The following is an 8,960-nucleotide window of genomic DNA, read 5'->3' as shown; positions in this document are numbered from 1 at the left end:
TGCTGCTCTCTCAACACTGCTAATTTGTGTATAGAAAGACAAGAGCTCACAACATAGCCGCTGACTTTGTAAATATGTACTGATGGCCAACTCTGGGGTCTTTATAGTTTCACATGCCAGTGATATGGGCCATTCCATCCCCCTACTCTCTTTCTCTACAGAATGACTACAAAAGCCTACAGTGTATGCTGTCATGTAATTTGGCCTTGCTTGGTACTAACATGACAATACATTCAATGCAAGTGCTCCCACGAAACGGCATGGATTACTTCAATTAAAGAAGGAGGTAGCCTGGGAGTTCTAGAATGTGCTCGTGTTACTTTAAGATGATCATAAATATGAAAATCCAAAAGTGCTTAATTCTATAGATTTGCAGGACTCAGGAAACATGTCAGTAGACTCCAGTTGAAGAACGGTACACGCATTAATAATGGGCTCAGATGTAAGAATGTTTTGAAACTGTTTTTAGCATCAGGAATAATCAACCCAGTTGTGGATATAGCCAGACCAATGCATGCTACAGAGATACAGCATGGAACATCTATGCGGTTTAAAAAGAGTGGATAAGGAAACATTTTTTAAAAAAGTAATAGTTCATAATAATAATGAACACTTATTAAGTGTCCAGAATATCAGGCATCGTGTTAAGTAATTAGTGAACATTAATGATGATTTAAAAAAAGAATGCAGCTCATTTATTAGCTACCACAGACATATTCAACAGAATAACATAGTTCCAACTAGGTCACTTTAACAAAAACAAGGCAGGAGGGCATTTCCTTCTAATTGAAGAATATTAGGTCAAACAATCTAAACAAAGATCTCTGAAGAGAAATTTTCTGCCCAGTGTCCACAGACCCAATCTCTCCCCGAGTTCCAGACTTGACTATCAATACACATCTCAGACTTAGGGCATCAGTGATACATGGTGCCCAAAGATGGCTGCCAACAGCCCTTCCCCTCCCTGGACGTGCATGCGACTCCTTGCATCCAGAGGTGAAGTCCTACTCCCCTTCCCGTGGACACAGGCTGGTCTTACTGGCTTGTCTGACCAGTCAAATACAGCAGAAGTAACATTTGGATGCTTACAGAGCTAGGTCATAAGAATTCTTGGAAGTTCCACCTGGCTCTCTTAGAAGGCAACTGCTTGCAATACTCCCTCTTGGAACCCAGCTGCCCCATTGTAAGAAGGCCAAGTAACATGGGTTGGCACTGCCATTCAGAGCTCCAGTTGAGCTCCCGGCGAATAGCCAGCATCAACTGCCAGCCACCTCAGTAAGCCCCAGGTATCTCACTGCAACCACCAGAGAAAAACAGCCAGGAATCACCCAGCTAAGCCCAGTCAGCCTATAGTAACGTGGAACATAGTAATAAATTGCAATTTTAAGTCACCAAATCTTGGGATGGTTTGTTACAGAGCAACAGGTGACTATGATAGTATCCCAGCCCAAATCTTTCATTTCCCCTCACAAAACCTGTTCCCCCCTTGTATGTACCACCTTAGAAAAAACTTCTACTTAATTAGGCAAAAAGTCTTGGAGTCATCCTTAATCTTTCTTTTTCTCAAATGTTGCATGCAATTCATTGGCACATCCTGTTGACTCCACGTCTAAATCATACCCCAGAATTCATTATTTATTATTTCTTCTGCCCCTCCCATCTTTATCCGAGCTACAGTCCCCTCTCACCAGAGTGTCCACAGTAGCTGCTGAAGTGATCTCCCTGCTTCTTCTGTCTTTGCCTCCAGTGTTGCTTCTCCACACAGGCGGCCCGAGTCCTCCTTTAGAAACAGAAATCACTCTGTTCAAACTCCTCGTCACACTTAGAGTAAACACAAGCAGGATCTGTCTCCTGCTTCCTTGCTGACCTCGTTTCCTACTGCTCTCCCCTTTGCACACTCTTCCGCCAGCCCAGCCCTCTTGTTGTTTCTTGAACGTGCCAATCGTACCCCTCCTCAGGTTCTTTACCCTCACTCCTCCCTTAGCCTACAATATTTTTCCCTGAGATGGTGTTAGGATCCCTTCATCATGTCTCTGTCCACATGGCTTCCCATCAGGGAGGCCCTCCTCTGACCACCCTAGCTAAAATAGCTCCCCCGCCCTTTCTCCTTCCCTAACACTGCTTTAGTTTTCTCCATCACCCACACTTGCGATGGATCTCTTTGTTTACTGTCTATTGTCCGCACTTCAATGGAACTCCATGAGGACAAGAATTTTATCTGCTTTGTTTATTCATATATCACCAGTGCCTAGAATAATGTCTGGCACATAGTAGGTCCTTAATAAATATTTGTTGGATGAATGAATGATCCCTGGATCTGCTTCCCAAAGTGTAAATAAGTACTGACATGCATCTGCCCTCTTACCATTTAAGCTAATGTTTTCCATACTTCCTTCTGGGTATTAGGTGTTCTCAGTATGTGACCATAACCCTTCTCCCAACCCTAACATCTTGGAGCTCAGGTGCAGACTAGATTATGCAGGAGCCCACGCAAGTCCCGATGGCTGACCCTGGTCATTCATCTATTAAATGAATGTCGGTAGATTCCCCTCCCTCCTCTGTCCCAGGACTGGGGATACATTAGGAAATAAGACAGACTGGGCTCCACCTACTCAAAGCTGGCGTTTTAAAGGATGCCTGAAAAACAAGGTAGGGGGAGAGTGATGGCCAGAGGTGCCCAGGGGGTGGCCTAGACCCACGGCCTCTGGGTGTGACGAGGAGCTCACGGCTCTCCAGTTCAGTCCAGACTGGACTCTGTGGGGTACACCAAGAGCTCCCCTGAATTTTCAAAGGTCCTTCAGCCTTCCATCAACCTGCAACTAGACTAGATTCTCTGCCATAACTGCCCTTTGTAGATAATAAAATCTCGCATTTGTATGGGATCAGCCAGCATTTCTTGGTGTCAACCAGGTGCTCTCCACCAAGAAGGATACACAACAGTGTTTCATTCTCACAATGAACTTAGGAGGTGGGGCCATCAACCCTATTTAATAGGTAAAAATACCCAGAAGCTCACAGAGGCTCAAAAATTTGGTAGACAACTAATATAGAGCAGACAGAAACCAGATCTGCCTGATTCCAAAACAGGCTTTTTCCTTAACACCACATTGCTGCCTATTAAAAATCACAATAAAATGCTCTGATGTCAACACTTCTAAAAGTTCACATCTATTATCTCTTTTTGTCATTATATATTCTTCCGAGCAGCAAATGTCAAATGTTGCTATCCCCCTGTTATAGAAGAGAAAATTCAGTCCAATGAGACAAGTGTAATGGCTGTCATTTAAGACTAGCAGGCAGGACTGTGTATTCAAAAATATTTTCCACATTGGCTGCCATTGCACCCAACATTCTACCGTAAAAGGTTGATTTCTTTGGCTAATGATCTGTTTAGGTCTCCAGCTGCTTATTAAAATGTGAGTACTCTTAAGAGGTCTATACCCCAAGCAAATTATCAGGTACCATCTCGTCAGGGTCTATCTTGAGAGTTGATAGAGAAGTTATTGATTTCAAATAAGGCGTCCATGGGGAGAGTTCTAGGCACAAACTCCTTCAGAAAACCACTTAGGTCGGGCCCTAACTGCGGACGCTCCTTGCCTGGCAGCAGTCACGTGACTACATTCACCAGTGAGCCAGCCAGACCCAGAACCCCTGGCCACCTGACCCCAGAGCTTTTGTCTCTGCATGACTCGGCCCCCTCTAGTCTGAGCCCATCATCTTGGCCCCCACTCCTGGGGGACCCACACAGTGCTTGAGCATGTACTGAAAACTAAGACAGGCCCAGAAAAACAGCTAGAGAGCTTTCAAACTCCATCTGGTGCAAGGATTCATGTTCTTTTGAAGTTTGTTTCCTTAGTCTTAGACTTTAAGACTAGTGAGATAGAATCATTTGCGGTAAACACGGGAACCACCAACAGAATCCACTTAAGTCTCCCAGCTGGAAGTCAGAAGCATCACGCTGGGAAGTGCCCCAAAGGCCTGGCATAGACACGTGTGGCTTGGGGGGGACAGGGATCCTTTCTTGGTAGTGTGCTCCAGATGACATTGGAGGCAGCCAGCATATTTGCTGAGTGCCATACAAGCAAGATTGTTTCCCTCACACACCACAGGGTCCCTGGGAAACCCTGTGTCAGAGCCAAACAGCTATAATCCTTTAGGCCTCTCAAAGGCATTTCTAAAGCCCAGAAGGGCCGTGTATTATCTGTTATTTACCCATCACAACGAAGGCAAAAACCACACTCATGAATATTTTCAGCAATTTGGACTGTCAAAACAGCAGGACACATGCCTAAATGTATTGAGGTGGTTATTAGACAGGGCTGGTTTTGGCTTTGTTTTGTGTTTGTTTTTAAATCCTACTACTTCAAACAACAGTCCTATTGAAGGAAATAAGTGTTATAAAAATAAATATCCCTTTTATAGCATGAATTATTATGGAATTTTTCCCCCTGTGTATATTGTCTTCAGGATTCCTAAATTCCTATGGAGCATGCTTCTTTTTTTTTTGAGCATGCTTATAATACGATTTTCAATTGGTGTGATCTTTTGTGAAGATTCAGAGATGTGAGTCACCAGCTCACAGAAGAAAGTGGATGGATTTCCCTCCAACCATTTAAGTCCTCTTTATACTTCTTACATGTGTTAGCTGATCAACCACTCTAACTAGGATCCATCCCTTCCTTTTTCAAAAAGAATAAGAATCGTTTAACTAAGTTCTCTCAGGGACTAATTACAAATAATATCTAACGTGTATCAAATGCTCAGTGCGTTAAATGCTTACACGTATTATCTCATTGACGCCTCACAACAACCTTGTCAGATAAATTCGGTCTCCCCCCCAATCATCACCATCATCTCCATAATAACACACATATTTGGACACAACTGGAGGACCTCCCTGTACCCTTAGTCCCTCTCCCCTTGACACTTCTGCAAAGGGAGCCCCATTCCTTCCACCAGACGACACCCCACCCCTAATCCCAGTCCTCTGCCATGCCCCGTCTCTAACCCCAGCCAAGAGGCTGCCCTCTAGGGGCTGGTGAGGGAACTGTTGAGGCCGGTCCTCTTGGACTTGAAGGATTCCATTGTCCTACCGGCAATCTGCTCTCTAACAGTGTCCTTTTCCATAGAAAAACAAGACGCTAGTTTCAAACAACCAACCAAAGTGAGCCCTACCCATTCAAACTGCCTGTTTCAGATCATGCTGTAATGAAAATTCCTATCCAACCATGTCGTTCCAAAGAGAACAGTGAAAACTGTAGATTTTGTCAGGATGAAGTTAAGTCAAAGTTTCCTGTCTCACTTTTTACTGTACTTATGTAAACCGATCATCAGTGCACTATTTCCTAGTGCCAGAAATTATTCGTCATTTTGGTATTGCAAAAATGGCCCATTTTTGTGAAATCCTCTGCAATGCAAAACCACACAGCATCAGGGTTACTTGTTCTATATTTCCTGCCATTTTAAAATTATCTGCTGCTTATTTTCCCCTTCTGTTCTTTATGGACAGCATTTTTGTTCTTCATGCTTTTCTCCTTATATTCTTCAAGGCTAATCTTTGAAATGTTAGACTGGGTCCACTGAAATGAAAAATTTTAAAAAGGAATAAGGGAAATTTGGTGTCATTTCTTTCACATTGTAAAAGCAATACATATCACTCCTAAAAATTACTACCTTTTAACCAATAAAAATTATCTTTTGGCCTTCAAACTAATAAATTAATCAGAAAAGAAAGCATGGCTCCTTTTAGAAAGTCCTACTCGGACTGGCCTGAGTGCAGAAGAGAGTTCATGGGGAGCAGCTGGGATATCAACCAGACTCCAAGATGAAGTTGAGCAATCAGGCCAAAAGCAGGCAGGCTGAGGGGGACGGAGGGAGAGGGCCTCCTCTGTGTCGCGCTCTCCCTGTCTTTCTTCCCCTCCATTCCCAAATCCAAGCTCGAGTTTACTCTGTTCAAATAATCCAGGGAGAGATCTGATTGGCCAGTGGCCAGCAAATGAATGAACTCCACTGGGGCCTGTGTTTACCCAAGTTTAATCAGCTCAAGCTACAGGTGCCGAGTCTCCTAATCGTGACGTGGGACAAAGACGCAGTTCTGAGAGGAGAGTGTGGGCCTGGCAGAGACTCCAAACAGCATCTACTGCATCCTCTCAGCTCTTACGTGTCAAAAGAGAAAGCTGTGGGTTGGGGAAAGTAAAACATTTGCCAAGGAGCACGTGTCTAATAAGTGGCATAGCTGCAGCCAATCTTTTCTGGAGGGGTCGGGGGGAAGGCCTATGGACCCACAGCTGGTCTGGAAGTAGCAAGTAGAGATTTCTTTCTCAGCCATGGTACTCAGCTCTGGAGAGCTAAGTGTTAAATATTCAGGAATTTTGCGAGCAGGTCAACTATCTGAAAACTGGAAATCTGCCATAGTCAGAGTATTTACACCATGAAAATTGGCTAATGTCACAAATCAGCTCCCCCTACAACCCCCACCCCACCCCGCCGCCTTTTCTTTCCAAAGGGCCAGTTTACCAGCATGGATGTCTAATTCCATGCGGAGAGAATTTATAATCAATGCAGATGCCATATTTCAGATAAGAGGCAACCCCAGTCTGCAATTTTTTCCAATAGTTGCTGTTCTCAGCCTTTCCTTTAGCTGATTGCCCTGGGGCTGCCAGCTAGAACCCACTTTGCATATACAGTCCCTCAAACCTCTCTCTCATATTAGCTAGCACCCTTTCTCTCTGACACTTGTGCTCAAAAACGAGCCCACTGTCATGCAGTGTGGCCTGCAGGGTCTCTGCTCCTGTTCCCCACATAAAAACGCCAAAAAGGAAGGAACACCCACGGAGCCACAGATAGGGGAGTCATACCACTACAGTCTCGTTGGCGGCTGGGTTGGAGACAAAGGAAGCAGGAGCCACAGAATCCACAATACACACTCCACCACACTCCACGCTTGCTAGCTGCAATCCGTGCTTGCTAGCTCAGTCACCATCTTCTTGCTAGCCCCCATTTTCTGCTAGCGAAGCCACAGCAGTTATATTAGTGAACAATGGCTCACTGGTTATAGCTGATGGCCAAGTAGCCACAGTTGATGGCCATCCAATCACAGTTGATGGCCATTTACTACCCGAGTGAGCACCTTTTCACGTGAGGCCGAGAGCCTGGAAACTGTACTCCTGTCTCTGTCCCCACCCCACTGTCTCACTGAGCTTCTGCCATTCTTGTTCCCAGATGCAAAGCCAGTCCCTTTTTAACTGTTCAGTGGCAGAAGTTCAGTATTACAAGAATAAGACAAGCCTGAGCAAGTGCATGCAAAACCAAGAGACGTGTCTTTAAGAGATCTGCTTTAAAAAAAAAAAAAAAAAAACCTAATAAGGCAGCCAATAAACAAATGCCCCCAGGGATATTGACTTACTGTGAAGTTATTTAAAGAAGGAATTTTGGTGCAAATTGCCCAAGACATCTTTCTCCAAGCTCCCTTTTGTGTGGCTTGGCTTGCCACTACCTCATTCCCATCAGAAGACAAAGGCTGGGAGAGAAACAAACCTCCATGACTGTAAGTGATTCCCCAGGCCCCTGGCCTCTGTCACCTGTCACCCAGCCTGCTGACGCACCTCCACTGTCACGCTGGCAGCGCTCCACACAGCTCCTGTTCCACATTACTTAAGAGGTACAAACTGCATTTACTTTTATAGACCACAAGAAAGCACGGGGAGCTGGGGGGTGAGCGCGGGGTGTTGTGTTTCCCTTCAGTGGTGCTTCCTGGGCCAGTGCGCCTAAAACAACACAAAGCCAGACTGCAGCCTCCCAGGGGAATGTGATGGGAAGCTATTGCCACCATTGCTGCCGGTGCTGCTGTGACTACAGCATGATTTCCCGGAACATGATGTCATCATGATATCTCCCAGACGTCGTCTCCCATGGCAGACCTGGTATGCACGTTAGAAAAAAAAATATGAGGATGGAGTCCTGGCACTTCCATCGATGGAGATAGAAGTACTTTACCAATTTAGATGCTCTGTCACCTTCCTTTCTTTTTCCTTTCTTCTTCCTCCTTCTGCCTCTTCATCCTCCTTCTCTCCCCCACTCAAAATTTGCCCCCCCCCCATTTCATAGTCGTTGAATTTCCACTGTGACTATCCATCAACAAACTAAACTAGGTGCTTTGAGAAACACGAAAAAATGTGTTGAGGAGTAAAGAATATGACGCACGGATCCAGCGACCTCCCTCTCTAAAATCACTCCCCCACCATTTTATTCATGGTTTCCTCAAAAATCCATTGAGCTCGATAATCTTAGTGATGGAGAGAATAACATGCTCCCTGCCCTCACAGTCTCCTGGGGGGAAGGAGATAACTGGGGAACTAATGAGAACCTTGACAAGTACCTCCTACAAAATTGTCCATACAAAGTGCTAAGATCATTGTACCTACTTTTATTGAATCACAAAGTGCTGTCACTGGATCAGTATAAATAATGTAATTGTCACAATAACCCTATGTGGTAGGCAGGGAACAGTGCTGTTAGTTTTGGGCTATCTGTTCCTCCTGGACTGGGAGGTCTCTAGAGGAAGGACCTTGTTATAGTGTCAAAGAACCTTGTAGTTGAAGAAACTCTAGAAGACATCGAGCCTAGCACCTTCCTTATACAGATAAGGAAACTGAGGTAGGGAAGGCAGCATGAGGTAGTGACAAAAGCAGGAAATTCTGTGGCCACCTGGGTTCCTGTCCCAGCTCTTAGCCAAATGCTTTTACACATGGCCTCTTTCTTCCTTGATATCCTCTTCTGTAAAATGGAGTCAACACTATTTTTTTTGGCTCACCTTATTGGGTTGTTATGAATATTAAATGACGTTATGAATGTGAGACATTCAAAACTTTGTGAAACATTAAAAGCTATTACAGATATGACAGTTCTTTGTCCCCATCTTTCCTAAAAACCTGTCTAACTCTATGTCACTCTTAGTTTAA

General features: G+C 44.6%; 1 long non-coding RNA gene across 1 annotated transcript; it reads right to left on the bottom strand.

Moving 5' to 3' along the window:
* Positions 1–424: 424 nt before the first annotated feature.
* Positions 425–6,987, bottom strand: LOC117012264 (uncharacterized). The gene is made up of 3 exons (XR_004421147.1): positions 6,858–6,987; positions 1,689–1,780; positions 425–541 (listed from the first exon to the last, which is right to left on the bottom strand). It is a non-coding gene; the product is annotated as an uncharacterized LOC117012264 (long non-coding RNA).
* Between the last annotated feature and the right edge of the window lie 1,973 nt (positions 6,988–8,960).

The sequence above is a fragment of the Rhinolophus ferrumequinum genome, chromosome 20 (genome assembly GCF_004115265.2).
Source record: "Rhinolophus ferrumequinum isolate MPI-CBG mRhiFer1 chromosome 20, mRhiFer1_v1.p, whole genome shotgun sequence".
Lineage (NCBI taxonomy): Eukaryota > Metazoa > Chordata > Mammalia > Chiroptera > Rhinolophidae > Rhinolophus > Rhinolophus ferrumequinum.
Note: the sequence above shows the minus strand (reverse complement) of the source record. Positions and strands in the feature narration are given on the sequence as shown.